The 20,315-nt window shown below is 29.7% G+C and overlaps 1 long non-coding RNA gene across 1 annotated transcript in view; it reads right to left on the bottom strand.

Moving 5' to 3' along the window:
* The window catches only part of LOC111635933, a 33,518-nt gene extending 14,824 nt beyond the window's left edge, over positions 1-18,694 (bottom strand). The window contains exons 1-2 of the long non-coding RNA XR_002758461.1: positions 18,382-18,694; positions 2,581-2,663 (exon numbers count right to left, since the gene is read on the bottom strand). This is a non-coding gene — a long non-coding RNA (uncharacterized LOC111635933). The remainder of the gene's footprint in view (positions 1-2,580; positions 2,664-18,381) is intronic.
* Between the last annotated feature and the right edge of the window lie 1,621 nt (positions 18,695-20,315).

Here is a 20,315-nt window from a genome sequence, read left to right as displayed (position 1 = left end):
ACATGGTACTTCTACAACATAGTTTCGCTCTAACACAGTTTTGGAAATCCTATGTACAAAATTTCACAATTTTTAAGCATAAAGTTCATTATTCAATATATTTTTTATTCAAGTAAGCATGTGTGTTGTCTCAAGTTGCCACAGATTTTAGAATATTCAAAGTGAGATAGAAAAAACTAATTGATTTACAATATCTAAGAACACACCTAAAAGAATGGAAACCTCTAAAGACACTTTCTTTGCCAAAGTCGATTGCTGAAAATATCCCAACACGTGATAGGGATTATCTAAACTTTAAAATATTGAGATCTGCAATTAAATTTATCAACTAAATAAAGATGAGAAAATCTGCCAAGTGTCTTAATTTATAGCACTTTATTGTGTTAGAAGCATAAACAAATTGCAAAGCACGGTTTCATATCATCAAAATATTCAAAGTTTCAATTTGTTTTGTGTCTTTCATCAAGTTTACTTTAATGAAAACTGATAGGAAAATGAAAAAAACAATTGCACTAACTTTCCTATCAACCAAGTGTCGTCGTCATTGCTTTCAGAATAGCCAGTATGACTGTCACTGTTTTGTTTTCCCCCCCCATAGATCAATCTTCATATTTAGTAAAGTTTGTTTAAACATGTTTAGGTAAGTGTTATTAAACATTTTTTTTAACTGTAGGTAAGAATCATATGTAAAAATGACAAATGAAATATGGCAGTATCTTGATACTTGAACACAAATTCTGGAAAAATTTGCTTGATACTCAACTGAACAAACCTATTTCTCTTAGTAACAAAAAAGAATTGTATACTTTTGCTAACTTCTGGAATGTTCTATGTTTTGCATTAGTCCTTTGTTTCATATAGCATGGATTTGCATAACAGCACTTTTTTGGAATGTAACTACTGTATTACACAAGGGATACTTGTATAATGAAATTATATTATCAATGCAATTAGTTACATAATCAACTGAGTTACATTGTAACTCAGTTGATTATGTAACAAATTGCATTAATAATTACATAATTTTAAAATATTAAATTAACACAATTAAAACATTTAATGTAATGTTTTAATTGTGATTACCCCTCCAGATGACAACCTATAAGTTATCAAACTATTTAAATGAACAGAATTTTTATTCCATAGGAATCACTGTTTTTAATCCTCCTTAAGCCAACCATCCATTTACCATACCTGGACTTGTAATCCCTTTGTGTGAAATACCTTCTTTGACCAGTTTCATCATCCAGGATTGGAGGGTTGCCCAATGTTCCAGATTTTTTTTCCAACTACCATCTAACAATAGGACAACTTTATTCGAAAAATTGTTCCTACAATAAAATATCAACAACCCAAAGCGTGCTCAGCAGAAAATAATAAACTATAACTAAATCAACACCTGTTCACTCGCTGAGAGATTTATTCTTAACACAAACGTTTTCAATCCAATCAATGGATCATCGTCAGGTAAATTAGAACATTTCAAAAAATAGAACAACAANTGATGATGATATTGAACTGAATTATAAATTAGTTATTATTACAGTATTGTTGTTTTATGAAGTATTGTATAAAACTCAGTTGTGTTATAAAATTTTAATTAATTATAAAATAAGAAGGTAAAAACTGATCACCCACTGTATTTGTGCAGAAGGTATTATTATTTCATGACCAATAATTTGAGAAACGCTGTGGTAGACCACTGGGGAATCCTAAATTAAAATTCTTAATAACTAATAATTTTGCAGTTTTTACCTTCTTATTTTATAATTAATTAAAATTTTATAACACAACTGAGTTTTATACAATACTTCATAAAACAACAATACTGTAATAATAACTAATTTATAATTCAGTTCAATATCATCATCATAATTTCTAATACTTTTAAAAGAATGTTATTTTATATTCTATCACAATATATTCAAAACGTTTTGTTGTTCTATGTTTAAATGATTTTTAAAATTTTAAATTTAGAACATAAACTAAACTATATTTGTTCTTTTCCATTTTTTCTGGTTTTCACTGAAGATGATGGTTATGTATTATCATTGAAAAGTCCATAAATATATTTGTTTTTAAATTCAATATCATCATTTTTTTTTTTTATTAAAATATGAAAAACAGTTTTTTAATGAATGACTGCTAAATGCTGGTTAATAAAGTAAGAAAACCTAACACAATAATCTAAACACCAGCCAGGGAAAAAATAGTGCTCTTCTACCATAGTTATTTGACTCACCTCCACCAATCGGTGGGAAATGATACATATGAAGATTGCTTGAAAATTGTGCTGTTCTATTTTGATCTTTAGCCTGAGGATGTTTATTTAAAATGGATGAAAATGTTTGCTTTACAAGTGAGGACAATTTTGCTGGTTTTTAGGCTGTTCTTAGTTACGTGTTCTTTTGAAAGCTTACTTCTATTCATTTATTTCAGTGTGTACCTTATTGTATTGCATTTTAATACTTTCAAAACAAACTATTATGATACAAAAACTATTTTACAAATTGTTTATACAAACGAAAATTTCATATATAAGAAATTTATCTTAAGAAAAACAGAATAAAACAAACTTACAATTTTTGTAAATTGTTACTATAACAACAACAGCAGCAACTCCTACTAGAATTGGCAATAGTGGAATTGACTGAATTGGCATCCTAAAAGAAAAAATTTCTTTTTTAATATCAGCTCTAATATAATATCTTATTAAAATTGGTTTAAATCTAAATATAAGTGAAATATAACCAAAATTTTGGTTTATAATTTTACAAAAAGACAATATCGCCTGCTTTTAGTTCCAAATTATAGTAACAAAAAATTTAAGAATCATAGAATAGCCCAAAAGCTTAAATTTTAAGAAACTGAGATATTGATAGTTGAGGAATTTCATTATTTAGGTGAAAATTTTTTGTTGGTGTTGATAGCATACAAAGACCACAGCAGGATAAATGGTATGGTGAATCATGAATTTTGAGATTAAATAAAACAATGCGATTTTTGAGTTTTTCAAAATATCACTGTTTCTATATGTCAATTCACAAAGTAAAAAATTTTGATTAATGAAAGATATGCCATTATTGGAAAAAAATGAAGCACACAAGATAATGTAGAAAATGCTGATGTATCAGAAAAGTTTTTGGTCCGAAATAAAAAAAAAATCATCTTCAATTGCCAAGTTTTCAAGCAACAAAAGTTAATTTAGTTTATTCTTATCATAACAGGAAAATTATTTTTGTAATTTTTGTGTGTTATTTAATTGCAAATTTTATCACTTAGGGCAATTTTTATTGATTATTTTCTATTTTCAATTTTATTTTTTTAAACTACTTGCATTTAATGAATGAAATCTGAATTTTTTGTACTATAAAATAAGAATATAAAGTCATAAATTTTTGAATTTTCATTGGTTTAGAATAGATTGATGTCAATTTTTGAAAACTTTTTCCTTTCTTCAATGTCAGGATGTCCATAAACTATTGTTCACATAATTAAAGTGAAGGAGATTTGCCAAAAGTACATCATTGTACAAAACTTTATATGAGTCTTTTAGCACGTTATATGAACACGATCGCAATTTTTTCACCATGTTTTACGAATCCGTGTTATATGAACCCGTGTTATAGGGGGTCTACTGTATACAAATTTTTGTTATAAATATATAACAAATATATATATATTTATTTATTGTTGTTTAAGCACTATAAAGTGCAATTAATCTACCACTAGGCATCCTTATCCTCTCATCCTTTTATTGTTTATTTAGTTGATACGCATTGTTTACACGTTTCGGGCTCTATGTTGCTCCTCCTCAGCCAACTAATCTTTAAAAATATACACAATTATTACATGACATTAAATTGACAAAAACAATACAATTAATTTACAAACATACCTACCAAATAGCTATCTTTTGGAACCAACTATAATTGATGTTTAAACATATTTTACAGAGTAGGTGTATAAACCAGTACAGATTATTATTCCTAGCTCATTTTAAAAAATTAGTTGGCTGAAGAGGGGCAACATAGAGCACGAAATGTGTAAACAACGCATATCAACTAAATAAAAAATAAAAGGATGAAAGGATGCCTAGTGGTCGATTAATTGCACTTTATAGTGCTTAAACAACAAAAAGTATAGCAACATGGTTTCAGATTGGCAAAAAGTTATAGTTTTGTTAATTTGATTTTTCCAAAGAGATGAAACTATTATAATTTCAGGGATAGCCCAAAAGTTATCTGTATTTCAAATATAATTTGAAAGCCAGTATGGATTATATGCTAATTTTAAATTCCAATCACAAGTTAAAAGTTGATTCACACTGTACAACTTTCCCAGATATTTGATACTAAATTGGTATTATCATCAGATCACAAAAAATGAAAATTTAAACAAAAGAACATTAATGGATCAATTAACTATTAAAACAAGCAAAACTTATTGCAAAATTCTGTTTAAAAGCTTAATATATTTTGAATAAAATTATACTACTACTATTACTACTGGTCAAAGAAAATTAGTCATAAAACATTCTTTTTAGTTTCAATCTATTTTATATAAATTATTTATAGATAACCAAACTATATATAGTCTGAATAATAACGTTATTATTATAGAATATTTGACTGGTTGTTTACATATATCTACAATGATTTGTTAACAGAAGTGAAACAGAAAAAGCAATATTTTAATGCTTGAATTGATAATTTCTAAACTGTATGCTGCAGTGGTATGTGATGACATTTGATGATAGGGAAACTGTGTTTCCGTAAAAATTTTAAACAAATATTGAAAATGACAAAAATAAACAATTTGTTTATTTTAATTCTAAAATAGATAGATAACTGACATGAAACAAAGATAGAAGAACTTGTTTTTATTAACTTTTATAAACTAACTTTATTCAGCAATTTTTTTCCCATAAAGTCATTAATTACTTTATCATAAAAATCACTTGTCATTGATTCCATCAAAGTATTTAAAAACTTTTTTTCAATTGAAAGCAATGCCAGTGACGACAATCTTTCCTCTGAGTGTTCCTTGCAAATGTATCAATTTGCTCAATGGGTGAAAAACTGCACTCAACAGATGCACTCATAGATGGTACTGTAAAAATTAATATTAACATCTAAAAGCAATAAAAGTTCTAAAGATTTTATGTCTGAAAATCTGTCAATATAATTATAATTAAAAAGAACTTATAATTAAATATATCTTTGTAAAGAAACATACATAAAAATAACATAAAATCTTCTTTACTTTTTAAATCTTAAAACAATGCACTTAGTCAAATAGCTCACTACAAGTGGCTAATGGATGGAATCATTGGAAGCATTATAAGTACTTTGTAACATCCACCAGCTAAACTGCTTGAGGTTGGTGCTCTGTAAAGCAAATCCTGTAATCTGGCTAGTGAAGTTTCCTTACTAACTCCATCTTGAGTTGGTTTTCTGTGTTTATCACAACTCAATTAAATGTGATCCAGGTTCGTTGGAAGAACACCTCCACACTCAAGATAGTCTGTAATGTACAGTTTACTTACAAAAATACATACACTATACCAGTTAGAAAACACATTAAACACGGAATGTGGTGTAATTTGACGTAGGGAACAATTAGGTTCTTGAGAGGTCTAGGTCAGCCGATGGAGTGGCTCAACTGCACAGTTCATCCAGTCACTGCACTTACCTGTACCTGAGATGTTTACCAGAGGAGTATGCTCTCTCTAAGCTTAGCAGGCTTCCCAAAAGCCACAGACTATTGTGTATCCAGTCTCTTGCCCTTCTCTCCTCCTCGCTCCGCAATTTAAAGATTTCCTGGGCGAAAACTTCCGACTAATCATAAACCTTCCTTGCATGAACAGCTTTCACCCAGGTCTGCTTCTATCAGATGATAATAAAGCCTACACTTATGTCTGCCGATATTCTGACCCACTTGTTTACATCCAGTAGTTCACCACCTGGCAAGTGGTCATCACCGGACCATACGTGGATCCAATTAGCGAGATTGGCATTTCTTTTGTTCCCTCTCTGTTTACAACCTTGTTTACAAGCCAACTCTTTACATCTCTTAGCGAGATTGATGTTTCTTTTGTTCCCTCTCTATTTACAACTTGTTTACAAGCCAATACTTTACATAGCTGCTTTACATGATTCAAATATTTTCGCCATGAAAACTGTCCTGTATTCAATAACTGCTTCCATTGGAAATATGCATACTATATATGAATTTACAGTAGAACGTCGATTATCCGAAAGCCAATCATCCGAAAGAATTCCAGTCGGCAAATTTAAATTTTCGCCAGTGCTGTGGCGCTGCAATCTTTGGCTATGTCTTGGGCTACTCAAATATTTTACGTTTTTGATACTAAATTAACTTCTGAAGTANAGAATGCAATAATAACGGAAATAAATTACACCCCCTGATGCAATTTTATAGTAATAAAATTAAAACTATATGAAATATTTTAAAATAAATACTTTTATTTAATAAATATAGTGTTAGAGATGCCTTATTTGTCATTTTTAGACAGTGGATTTTAGGCAAATGCCTATTTTTCCCTTAGCATATACATGGCTAAGATTTTGCACTAACTACTACAGTGAACATTTCTTCAATATCAAAAAACTTCTGACCACTTTAGCAGACAATACAGTTTGTGTAACTAAAGCCAAAAAAATTTTGAATGACATTTATGTTCAGAACAAGTTGTTGTACATCAAGTGTTATTTCACATTCATTGAAGATACTATTACTGCACTTGAAAGTAGTGGGAAACCTATATATGAACAAATTGATCTCCTCAACAGAGCAAACCAGAAACTTTGTGATGCACCAGGCACTACTGCAAAAAAAGTGAAGAAAAAGTTGAAAGCAGTGCTTCAAAAGAGACTCGGATTAAAGTGCTTGTTTATTGTGGCTGATATTTTGGCAAGAAAGAAGAGCAAAAGTGAATTCCCAGTTCATCTTCTTCTAAGGTTGAAGATAACGGATTATATACTCTTTCTCTGCATATAAATTAATTCTCAGTGACAAATGTTGCAACTTTTCTATTGAAAATTTGGAAAAAGTACTTGTAATATATTATGAAGCTAACTATGGGAAACAGAGCGAATAAAAAATGTAAAGATAATTGTTTGTCTACTTTTGTGTTTGCATCATTCTGAATACGTGCATTTTTGTTTGGAATACATACATTAAATAAAAAATTCATCGTCCTGATAAGTACGTTAATTATTCATTGCACAAATTTTGAATGCCTATTTTTTGTTTATAAAGCCTAAATGACGCAATTTAAGAGCTTATTTTAAGTGCCTAAAACACCAGTTTTAAGGGCCTATATGTCCGCTGTCTAAATATAACCTAGAATACATTTCTATTTTAAGAACAATTCAAACTAATTTTGATTTGTGACAAATAACTTATTTCAATTTCAGTTTTTATTATTAAAATTTAACTGTTAAAAAATGAAAGACTGACAACTGTAAATAAAACAGATTGTTTCAAAANATTTAGAGGGCATATGGAATATATTGGATCTAATAACAGAGGTAATTATAATGAACTTGTTTATTAAGTACGTCAGATAAATAATCTATTAAAAATACATTTAAAGAAAGAATTAACTGATTGCCCCTGGATGTCGGCTTCTTATAGAAACACAGCTTCCCTATCATCAAATGTCACGGCACGCCCCTGTCAAAACAGATTTCGAAAACAAAATATAACTTTCTTCTAAATCAATTCTCACCAATGGACTGTGGGTTAGTTGTTGAACAGCATATGAATGATCCCTCTACCAGAATCTACTCTGTTATTTTTAATCACTTACAGTCTAGACTCATTATTCAAGCTTTTAAAGTATTGTATGCAAAAGTAAAAGTCATCCGCTAATCGTAAGATTTTTGAAGTTACAACAAACATAAACATATGTAAAACGTTCTGATAGTCAAAACAGAAAACATTTTCCACTTATTTTTACAGCAATTGCCTGTAAACAGTACATATAGAAAGTATTGGCTTTCATCTAACACGATATATTAATACTTGGCGCTACTTTTTCGTTTATACAGTAATTACACATGTTCCCCATTTAACCCTCATTTATCCTAGTGAATTTTATTTAGTTCTGTCATAAATACTGTATACAAGAATTAAGAATTTAAGAAATAAATTCTATTTGAAAAATTTTATAATGAGTGTAAATAATAAAATTAGGCCAATTTAAATTTTAAATATTTTAAATAATTAATTAATTATCTTGTAATGAGCGTAAATATAGCCTGTTATGTCTTAGTATATGACGTTAATTAAATCAATAAATTAATTTTAAGTGTAAATAATATAATAATTCCGAAAACATTTTAATTCGAAAGCATTCTCAATGCGGTCAAATACGAATTTCTGAAACTTCTGTACTAATTGAATAGATTGATATTGAAGATAAAAGGAACGTATTCTATTTAAGTTACATAATTTTTGAAAAATCAATATCTTTTGATGCCGAATGAAACCATTTCTAAATCCTTGAATGTTTAGTGATAATGAATTTTGAAATTAAAATAATTAAATTAATATACAATTTAAATTTTTATTTAAAAAGTTCAATCAGGCTGAAAATATTCGATTATTATTATTATTATTTTTGTACAAAATAAATGGAACGCTTTAAATTTAAAATAAAACTTTTAAAAAGTAATTAATCGCAGAATTTTCTTCGAAGTACTTGAGAACTACTATATGAAAATAGATGAAAATACTATATGAAGATAGATGAAAATACTGTACTGTATAAACCTACATTTTTTTAGTAGATTAGCATAGCCTTTTTCATAATTATAGCCTGCATAAATATCTGTAATTCTTAGAGATTGAGATTGTTGTGGAAATACTATTCTTATTTGTATAAATTCTTCATTGTCTGTCTGTCCTTCCTTAATCTCAAGAAAGGAATTAGATAGATAAAAATTGAGACCAGATATGGAAAGTTTGGGTGCAGGAGGCTACGATGTATAAACTTCCGTTGTAAACCAAAAGTCATGTGATTTCAATTCGAAAATCTTTTCCTGAAAGGAGTTAGATAGATGACCGACACGACTCTATTGCTAACAGGAAAAGTACGATGTATAAGTCACTACTAATTTGAGGTGGAGAATATATATTTTAAATTAAAAATTTGATTAAAAATTACAAATATATTGAATATTATTTTGTGACGATGTCACAATAAAATAATATGTTAAAATAGTACAATATTCAATATATTTGTATGCCAACTTCTTCATACATAATACACAGTTCCAGTCCTGTAGCGAGGAATAAATCATTAAGGGGTAGAAAGGCAAACCAAATAAATTATGACCGGTATTTTTCTTTTCTAGACCCCTATTAGCTACAGTTTAAGTGTAGAAATAGGTAACAGTAGCTTAAGTTTAGTGTAAGTTTACGCGATGAAAACAAAAGCATATACAGTATTATACTGCTTGTGGGAACTACTGACTTAGCTGAGAAAGCTTAACTACATCATAGTCCCGTAGCTATAGGTCTGAGCAATTCGATTTATTCGATAAAAGTTTGATATATTATTTAAAAATCGACGGATTTGTAATTAATAGAATTTGTAAGTGATCGGCTCAACCTCACATGCTTCTTTTACTCAAATTTGCGTAGGGACCAACCCTTCGCTCTCGCTTATTTCGACGTTTCACTCAACCCAATCTCAGCTCGCTTTCTCCCTTCACTCATCGCCCAGCCTTCCTCGCTTTGATTTCTTCGTTCAATCTCCCTCCCAGGGCACCAGGGCAGTCCAACTCCATTTGCTTCGCTTCCTTTGTTTAACCCACTCGGAGGAGGTCCCCGAGTTTCTCTCAACCTTCGCTCGTTCTTCTCGTTTTGCTCAAACACCCTGAAGGAAGCTGCCCAACCTCCTGCTTGCTTCATCTTGCTTGTCCCTTGTTCCTAATATTCACAACAAAAGTTTCGTAACGATTTATCGATTCCCAGTGCTGGTGTTTCTACTTTTTTTTCATGACGGAAAGACGTGTCGATGTACGATTGACGTCATTCGAAGTGACTTTGGCGAGCGACAGGAAGTTCGTTGTGTCATCAACTCGTTTTTATATTATTAATTACTTGACAATTTAGATGTTATGAGAAATGTAATATAATTCTGTCAAGTTATTGCATGAATATTTATTAAAATTTTTTAAAAATCGTATGTTTAAAGTTCTCTTAATTAATATGCGTCTCTACCTTGAATGACACAAATGAATTGTTATCATGTCATCACAATACGTCCTTATAATTCATAATACAATACGTCCTATTCATTAATTCAAATTTTGTTAGTTTAATTTACAATAATGTAATCATTAATTAACGAATTAGTCTATTTTCACATATTAAAAAACCCTTATTTTTTCTTAGTGTAAAAATCCTTTTGGATCGAATTAGGGGAGACCGGGGCAAGATCGGCATGTTAAGCTTTACTTAAATTTTGTGTAATAAATACTGCTGTAAACTAAAAAGAAAGCTTNGACTGTAAGAAGATAAGAAAATAATAATAATAATAATAATTATAAAAAAGTTAAAAATTTTCAGTACTTAACAGATATATCTATTGTTCCTAGTTTTTAAAAATTATTTCAGTAATACAAGTATTATAAGTACAGTGGGTGATCGGTTAACGAACAGTTCAGATAGCGAACAAATTAGATAACGAACACTTTCGCAAAAGATTTTTATGATCGGACAACGAACACTTTACTGAACAAACATAAAAAGAAGCAACGGAAAATAACGAATACCAATTAATTTTCCCTTGTCTTCAGGTAACAATTCGAAACTTTCTTCTTCTACATGGTTTTATATGGAGATATTAGCTGTGTAGGCTCTTTCTCCGAATAGACAATTCGAAACCTTTCGGAAAGCGGGAGATGTCAACATCGATATTCAACCTGATACTGATCGGATAGTATTCCTCCGAATTTTTAAACTCTCCCTTGTAATTCCAGCTTTTTGTTTACCTTTCTGACAAATAATTTTTTATAGTCTTCGCGAGACTGTCGAACAGGCACTTGTTAAGTTTTGCATCAGGGTTTATTTAAGAAAGGTGAAAATTTAACTGACATCAGATATTTGTTAAAGTTTTAATACCAAATTTCGAATTCCATCCGGGCCTTGCATTTAAATAATTTTTTGTGAGCTAGTAGATTTCTATTCTCTGAATTTTTGTAAGTGCTTTTCTGAACTTTTTATTTAAAGAAGAAACTGATAATATTATGGAGCCTAAAAAGAGGAGTGTCAAGAACTGTGCTCACCATAGAAACCAAAGAATTAACAGCCAAGGTAGAAAGTGGGCACAAGATGTCTGATGTTGCTAAGCAGTATGGCTTGAACAGGTCTACAGTAGGCACAATCTTAGCTATGAAAGAAATAAAGAGCATTTTAGAGTGCATAATGGAACCTGAATCTGATCTGATGATAGAAGAACTCCAAGAACTTGCAAATAAAGAATACCAAGAAACTCAGCAAGATGTGTTTTCTTTTGAAAAAGGAAGAGAAAAGAGGTCCAATGTCGACATATGTTATTAAAGATCTTTTGAAGAAGTGGGAGATGTCAGAACAATGATCATCCAAGTGGCATCCAAACCAGAATAAGGTTAATGGGATTGAGGATCTTTACAATTACAATACTATTAATTACTTTCGAAAAATCCTGAAGAAAAGAGAAAAGCAATCAACATTGGACAGATTCTTTAACCCCCACAAATGAAAAAAAGTGACTAATAAAAATGCAAGACTGCATATATATGTATTTTTACTATTACATATAAATAAACGTAGTAAAAAAGTATATATTTTTTATTTTTTGGAGTCTCTGGAACGAATTAATCAAATTCCCATAAAAACCTTTGGTAAATCGATAATCGATATTATTACAGTATTGTTATTTTATGAAGTATTGTATAAAACTCAGTTGTGTTATAAAATTTTAATTAATTATAAAATAAGAAGGTAAAAACTGCAAAATTATTAGTTATTAAGAATTTTAATTTAGGATTCCCCAGTGGTCTACCACAGCGTTTCTCAAATTATTGGTCATGAAATAATAATACCTTCTGCACAAATACAGTGGGTGATCAGTTTTTACCTTCTTATTTTATAATTAATTAAAATTTTATAACACAACTGAGTTTTATACAATACTTCATAAAACAACAATACTGTAATAATAACTAATTTATAATTCAGTTCAATATCATCATCATAATTTCTAATACTTTTAAAAGAATGTTATTTTATATTCTATCACAATATATTCAAAACGTTTTGTTGTTCTATGTTTAAATGATTTTTAAAATTTTAAATTTAGAACATAAACTAAACTATATTTGTTCTTTTCCATTTTTTCTGGTTTTCACTGAAGATGATGGTTATGTATTATCATTGAAAAGTCCATAAATATATTTGTTTTTAAATTCAATATCATCATTTTTTTTTTTTATTAAAATATGAAAAACAGTTTTTTAATGAATGACTGCTAAATGCTGGTTAATAAAGTAAGAAAACCTAACACAATAATCTAAACACCAGCCAGGGAAAAAATAGTGCTCTTCTACCATAGTTATTTGACTCACCTCCACCAATCGGTGGGAAATGATACATATGAAGATTGCTTGAAAATTGTGCTGTTCTATTTTGATCTTTAGCCTGAGGATGTTTATTTAAAATGGATGAAAATGTTTGCTTTACAAGTGAGGACAATTTTGCTGGTTTTTAGGCTGTTCTTAGTTACGTGTTCTTTTGAAAGCTTACTTCTATTCATTTATTTCAGTGTGTACCTTATTGTATTGCATTTTAATACTTTCAAAACAAACTATTATGATACAAAAACTATTTTACAAATTGTTTATACAAACGAAAATTTCATATATAAGAAATTTATCTTAAGAAAAACAGAATAAAACAAACTTACAATTTTTGTAAATTGTTACTATAACAACAACAGCAGCAACTCCTACTAGAATTGGCAATAGTGGAATTGACTGAATTGGCATCCTAAAAGAAAAAATTTCTTTTTTAATATCAGCTCTAATATAATATCTTATTAAAATTGGTTTAAATCTAAATATAAGTGAAATATAACCAAAATTTTGGTTTATAATTTTACAAAAAGACAATATCGCCTGCTTTTAGTTCCAAATTATAGTAACAAAAAATTTAAGAATCATAGAATAGCCCAAAAGCTTAAATTTTAAGAAACTGAGATATTGATAGTTGAGGAATTTCATTATTTAGGTGAAAATTTTTTGTTGGTGTTGATAGCATACAAAGACCACAGCAGGATAAATGGTATGGTGAATCATGAATTTTGAGATTAAATAAAACAATGCGATTTTTGAGTTTTTCAAAATATCACTGTTTCTATATGTCAATTCACAAAGTAAAAAATTTTGATTAATGAAAGATATGCCATTATTGGAAAAAAATGAAGCACACAAGATAATGTAGAAAATGCTGATGTATCAGAAAAGTTTTTGGTCCGAAATAAAAAAAAAATCATCTTCAATTGCCAAGTTTTCAAGCAACAAAAGTTAATTTAGTTTATTCTTATCATAACAGGAAAATTATTTTTGTAATTTTTGTGTGTTATTTAATTGCAAATTTTATCACTTAGGGCAATTTTTATTGATTATTTTCTATTTTCAATTTTATTTTTTTAAACTACTTGCATTTAATGAATGAAATCTGAATTTTTTGTACTATAAAATAAGAATATAAAGTCATAAATTTTTGAATTTTCATTGGTTTAGAATAGATTGATGTCAATTTTTGAAAACTTTTTCCTTTCTTCAATGTCAGGATGTCCATAAACTATTGTTCACATAATTAAAGTGAAGGAGATTTGCCAAAAGTACATCATTGTACAAAACTTTATATGAGTCTTTTAGCACGTTATATGAACACGATCGCAATTTTTTCACCATGTTTTACGAATCCGTGTTATATGAACCCGTGTTATAGGGGGTCTACTGTATACAAATTTTTGTTATAAATATATAACAAATATATATATATTTATTTATTGTTGTTTAAGCACTATAAAGTGCAATTAATCTACCACTAGGCATCCTTATCCTCTCATCCTTTTATTGTTTATTTAGTTGATACGCATTGTTTACACGTTTCGGGCTCTATGTTGCTCCTCCTCAGCCAACTAATCTTTAAAAATATACACAATTATTACATGACATTAAATTGACAAAAACAATACAATTAATTTACAAACATACCTACCAAATAGCTATCTTTTGGAACCAACTATAATTGATGTTTAAACATATTTTACAGAGTAGGTGTATAAACCAGTACAGATTATTATTCCTAGCTCATTTTAAAAAATTAGTTGGCTGAAGAGGGGCAACATAGAGCACGAAATGTGTAAACAACGCATATCAACTAAATAAAAAATAAAAGGATGAAAGGATGCCTAGTGGTCGATTAATTGCACTTTATAGTGCTTAAACAACAAAAAGTATAGCAACATGGTTTCAGATTGGCAAAAAGTTATAGTTTTGTTAATTTGATTTTTCCAAAGAGATGAAACTATTATAATTTCAGGGATAGCCCAAAAGTTATCTGTATTTCAAATATAATTTGAAAGCCAGTATGGATTATATGCTAATTTTAAATTCCAATCACAAGTTAAAAGTTGATTCACACTGTACAACTTTCCCAGATATTTGATACTAAATTGGTATTATCATCAGATCACAAAAAATGAAAATTTAAACAAAAGAACATTAATGGATCAATTAACTATTAAAACAAGCAAAACTTATTGCAAAATTCTGTTTAAAAGCTTAATATATTTTGAATAAAATTATACTACTACTATTACTACTGGTCAAAGAAAATTAGTCATAAAACATTCTTTTTAGTTTCAATCTATTTTATATAAATTATTTATAGATAACCAAACTATATATAGTCTGAATAATAACGTTATTATTATAGAATATTTGACTGGTTGTTTACATATATCTACAATGATTTGTTAACAGAAGTGAAACAGAAAAAGCAATATTTTAATGCTTGAATTGATAATTTCTAAACTGTATGCTGCAGTGGTATGTGATGACATTTGATGATAGGGAAACTGTGTTTCCGTAAAAATTTTAAACAAATATTGAAAATGACAAAAATAAACAATTTGTTTATTTTAATTCTAAAATAGATAGATAACTGACATGAAACAAAGATAGAAGAACTTGTTTTTATTAACTTTTATAAACTAACTTTATTCAGCAATTTTTTTCCCATAAAGTCATTAATTACTTTATCATAAAAATCACTTGTCATTGATTCCATCAAAGTATTTAAAAACTTTTTTTCAATTGAAAGCAATGCCAGTGACGACAATCTTTCCTCTGAGTGTTCCTTGCAAATGTATCAATTTGCTCAATGGGTGAAAAACTGCACTCAACAGATGCACTCATAGATGGTACTGTAAAAATTAATATTAACATCTAAAAGCAATAAAAGTTCTAAAGATTTTATGTCTGAAAATCTGTCAATATAATTATAATTAAAAAGAACTTATAATTAAATATATCTTTGTAAAGAAACATACATAAAAATAACATAAAATCTTCTTTACTTTTTAAATCTTAAAACAATGCACTTAGTCAAATAGCTCACTACAAGTGGCTAATGGATGGAATCATTGGAAGCATTATAAGTACTTTGTAACATCCACCAGCTAAACTGCTTGAGGTTGGTGCTCTGTAAAGCAAATCCTGTAATCTGGCTAGTGAAGTTTCCTTACTAACTCCATCTTGAGTTGGTTTTCTGTGTTTATCACAACTCAATTAAATGTGATCCAGGTTCGTTGGAAGAACACCTCCACACTCAAGATAGTCTGTAATGTACAGTTTACTTACAAAAATACATACACTATACCAGTTAGAAAACACATTAAACACGGAATGTGGTGTAATTTGACGTAGGGAACAATTAGGTTCTTGAGAGGTCTAGGTCAGCCGATGGAGTGGCTCAACTGCACAGTTCATCCAGTCACTGCACTTACCTGTACCTGAGATGTTTACCAGAGGAGTATGCTCTCTCTAAGCTTAGCAGGCTTCCCAAAAGCCACAGACTATTGTGTATCCAGTCTCTTGCCCTTCTCTCCTCCTCGCTCCGCAATTTAAAGATTTCCTGGGCGAAAACTTCCGACTAATCATAAACCTTCCTTGCATGAACAGCTTTCACCCAGGTCTGCTTCTATCAGATGATAATAAAGCCTACACTTATGTCTGCCGATATTCTGACCCACTTGTTTACATCCAGTAGTTCACCACCTGGCAAGTGGTCATCACCGGACCATACGTGGATCCAATTAGCGAGATTGGCATTTCTTTTGTTCCCTCTCTGTTTACAACCTTGTTTACAAGCCAACTCTTTACATCTCTTAGCGAGATTGATGTTTCTTTTGTTCCCTCTCTATTTACAACTTGTTTACAAGCCAATACTTTACATAGCTGCTTTACATGATTCAAATATTTTCGCCATGAAAACTGTCCTGTATTCAATAACTGCTTCCATTGGAAATATGCATACTATATATGAATTTACAGTAGAACGTCGATTATCCGAAAGCCAATCATCCGAAAGAATTCCAGTCGGCAAATTTAAATTTTCGCCAGTGCTGTGGCGCTGCAATCTTTGGCTATGTCTTGGGCTACTCAAATATTTTACGTTTTTGATACTAAATTAACTTCTGAAGTATAATTTTTTATTGCTTTTATATTTTTCAATATATTTATTTTATTTGTACAAAATAAAAAAATAATTTTTAACGATACAATAGTCTTCGTTAGGCTTAACATCGACGAAAATTCAATGTGAAGCGACACGCAACGCAGAAAAATGTCAAGATGGTATAAATTAATATATTTTTTCGTATATAATCGGTTATCCGAAACATCGATCTTCCGAACAACTCTAGTCCCCAATTGATTCGGATAATAGACGCTCTACTGTATATTCAAATGTACAATAGCAATCTTATCATTGTTTTTCACATATATAGAAATTTGTAATCAAATATATAATGTGATTATAATCAAATATAAATTTTAAGTAATTCAAAGTACATTAAAGTATAAAAATAATTGCACAATATGTATTTATATTTTAGAAAATACAAAGAAAGCGGCACTTCCACAGCTTCATGGACTGCACACTATCAATAATATTTTTATAAATATATTTATTAAAATATTTACAAACACTGATTACTAATTGTTGTCAGTCATCACTGACATCATAATCACAGTCATATGAATCATTATTAAACCATATAGATTTATCTTCACTTTCATCCAGTTCATTAGAAATTGCTGCTTTTTAAAAACTTTTTTGTACTATTTCTAAGAGTATTAATGGCCATGCAGATACAATTTAGTGGCACAGTTGATACAATGATGATTTCTTCAATTATCTGCTGGATGTTCTTTACAAAAAAAATTGTGCCTCTATTTACACGATACAACTACCATAAGTGCACTTTAAGTGACTGTTGATTGATACATAATGAGGTTGTAAAATACCAGTTATTCCTTATGGTATAACTATCATGTCACTTTTTTCTCTTTCAATTTTTTCTTTATACTTTCCACCAAATGCCCTTGTCAAGCACAAGAGTGCCAATACTGTTTTATCATCTGACCATTCTTCTTCTGTTGTACTTGTTCCAAAATTCCAACTGGTAATTTCTTTTTCAGAAATGTTATTATTTTAAAAATTACATATGGTGATAGTTGTCAACGACAGAGTCAAGTTCGGTTGGGATAAAATGTCAAAAAATGGAAAAAAAAGGATCAATAATGTAAGTAATTTTAAGAATTTAATTTAAAACCACATTATTATATTTAGAAAAAAATCCCAATTTGAATTATTGTAACTAGCACATCGCAGACCTGTATCGGTTACTACGCAGACTCAAATCACATTGAAAATGGTGACTGGAAGCACCACTATTTTATTCACCACAAGTAACATTAATCAAAATTAACTATGCAAACCATGTGCAACTTTTTATCAAGGAATTCAATGACAGATTACAAAAGAAGACAAAGTAGTTTTAGCAAATTATTCATAGATTAAATATAAAGTTTCAAATATACAAAATTTTAAGCTAGTGGCTTTCTTTTTTTAGTAACATATCACACAAGGAACAGTTGTTTATGTAGTTTTTATTAAAGGAAACTGTTCCTTGTGTGATATGTTACTAAAGAAAGAAAGCCACTAGCTTTTAATTCTTTAAAGTCTACAAAAACCGGTAACAGAAACCTAATACAAAAGTTTACTTACAGGAGGATAATTTTTCCATTTATTTATCTTTTATTTCCATGCATGTTCAATTTCTGAACACAGCTACAATATAGTAGATTATTAGGCATTTTAAGAATTTTAAAATTCTTGCATTTTTTTCAGATTTAAATTTTATCAATGACGTTAAACAAGACACTTATTTTTAGTGTCTTGTTTAACGTCACGAAAGCGAAAGCGAAACTACGACCTCCAGCAGCTGAACTAAAACACAACCAATGATTTCATTTTGTCAATCGACAAATATTCACTTTTAATTTTTGCATTATTATTTCGTTATTGATATTCCCTTCCATTAGACGACGAATTATCATCAAATAAACATTGCAATATCGCCAACATACCTGTAAACAAGTAAATGATAACACACGTCGCCCTCGATTACGCACTTGCTTGCCACCCTCTGGCGGTGAAGTTAGGCGTTAGTTATGTTGGCTATTTCGCCCCGTGCATTGTTACCACGTCTACCGAATTGAAGCACCAAATCTACCGAAAGGTTTACGATAATTCAAGAAAGAATTTTTTTTTTAAATGTATCTAAAAATTCTCAATAAAACATTTCTTTGTACCTTCATTTCTTATATATTGTATGAGACTTTATTGCAAAGACTCTATCTCGTTTTGTTGAGAATATCTTGTGTCTGCCCCATTCTTCAGCTAATGTAGAAAGAATATTTTCGTAAGTAAATCTGTTAAATACGAAACAAAAAAATAAACTGAGCTTGAAACAATCACTGGCTTACTTCTTACTAAACAATTAATTGGAAAAAATTACTGTTACGATTTTCCTGTAAAAGATAATTTAATTTCAAAAATAACAAACAGTGTGTTAAAAAACATACAAACGGAAAATATTGAATAATAATAATTATTATTAATGTCCGAAAAATAAAAGGTAATATTTTGTTAGAAAAATAAGACAAAATGTACTATTTAATTAGTAAATTATTATTTTTTTACGTAAGTGTTCTGTGTTAGTTTTTTGTTTTATAGTTTATAATAAAATAAATGACGAAAAAGAATGTTATTGTTTATGTGCAACCTCCTTTCTGCCACAAAAAGTCGATTTACCGAAAACTACCGAAATATACCGAAAATTGCCTAAGGAATCTACCGATAGCAAGCAAATTAGCGTGGCAACAATGGCCCCGTGTAGTTGTTTTTCACGTATGTGAGTGGAGTTGGTTGGAGAAACAGATGGAAATCTAGAGTTGAAGAACTTTAAAGGTCTAGAAGAAACGTTTGACAAAATCACTACAGATGTCGAGGGATTATAGGAGAATGCACAAGAGGGTGTGGAGTCGTTGGTGATTCAGGACTTTGTGAATGAGCAACGTCGAAAATAAGTGGATGAATAAACTGTTTGTCGACCGTTGGCAGATAAAATGAGAGATGAGAAAAAAGTTAGATTGATTTAATAGTTGTAGGTATTTTTGTATTCATTAAAATAGGCCGATAAGGATTGAAGGCAAACGTCTGTCGGGTTTAATTGAAGGCAGTCGCTGACAGTGGCGGCCTTAGGGGGTGGCGAGCAGGGCAATCGCCCGGGGCCTCGCTCTTGGAGGGGCCTCGCGCAACAACCAAGTAGAAAAAAGTTGATATTTAAAACTTTTTATTTTATCCTTGGCTATTAGTTATAACAATAAAATAAATTTAATTTATAGTACAGTATATATTAATATTAATAAGTGCCTACTATTTCAATTCACATACTTTGCACAAAGGACAAGGGCCTCGCAAAGATCTGCCGCCCAGAGCCTCGCAATGGATAAGGCCGCCGCTGCTTGTGTATAACTGCATTTGTTTTGTTATGCACATCTTTAACATATTGGGAAAGGAGAGTATGAGTTTCCAGTTTGTCAAAATCAATAATAGATTGCCAGATGAGTGAGACAGTAAAGGTATTGGCCTGTTGC

This window comes from Centruroides sculpturatus, unplaced genomic scaffold, assembly GCF_000671375.1.
Source record: "Centruroides sculpturatus isolate CEXI.00-Female unplaced genomic scaffold, Cexi_2.0 scaffold793, whole genome shotgun sequence".
NCBI classification, from domain to species: Eukaryota; Metazoa; Arthropoda; class Arachnida; order Scorpiones; family Buthidae; genus Centruroides; species Centruroides sculpturatus.
This window is presented reverse-complemented; position numbering and strand designations above follow the sequence as displayed.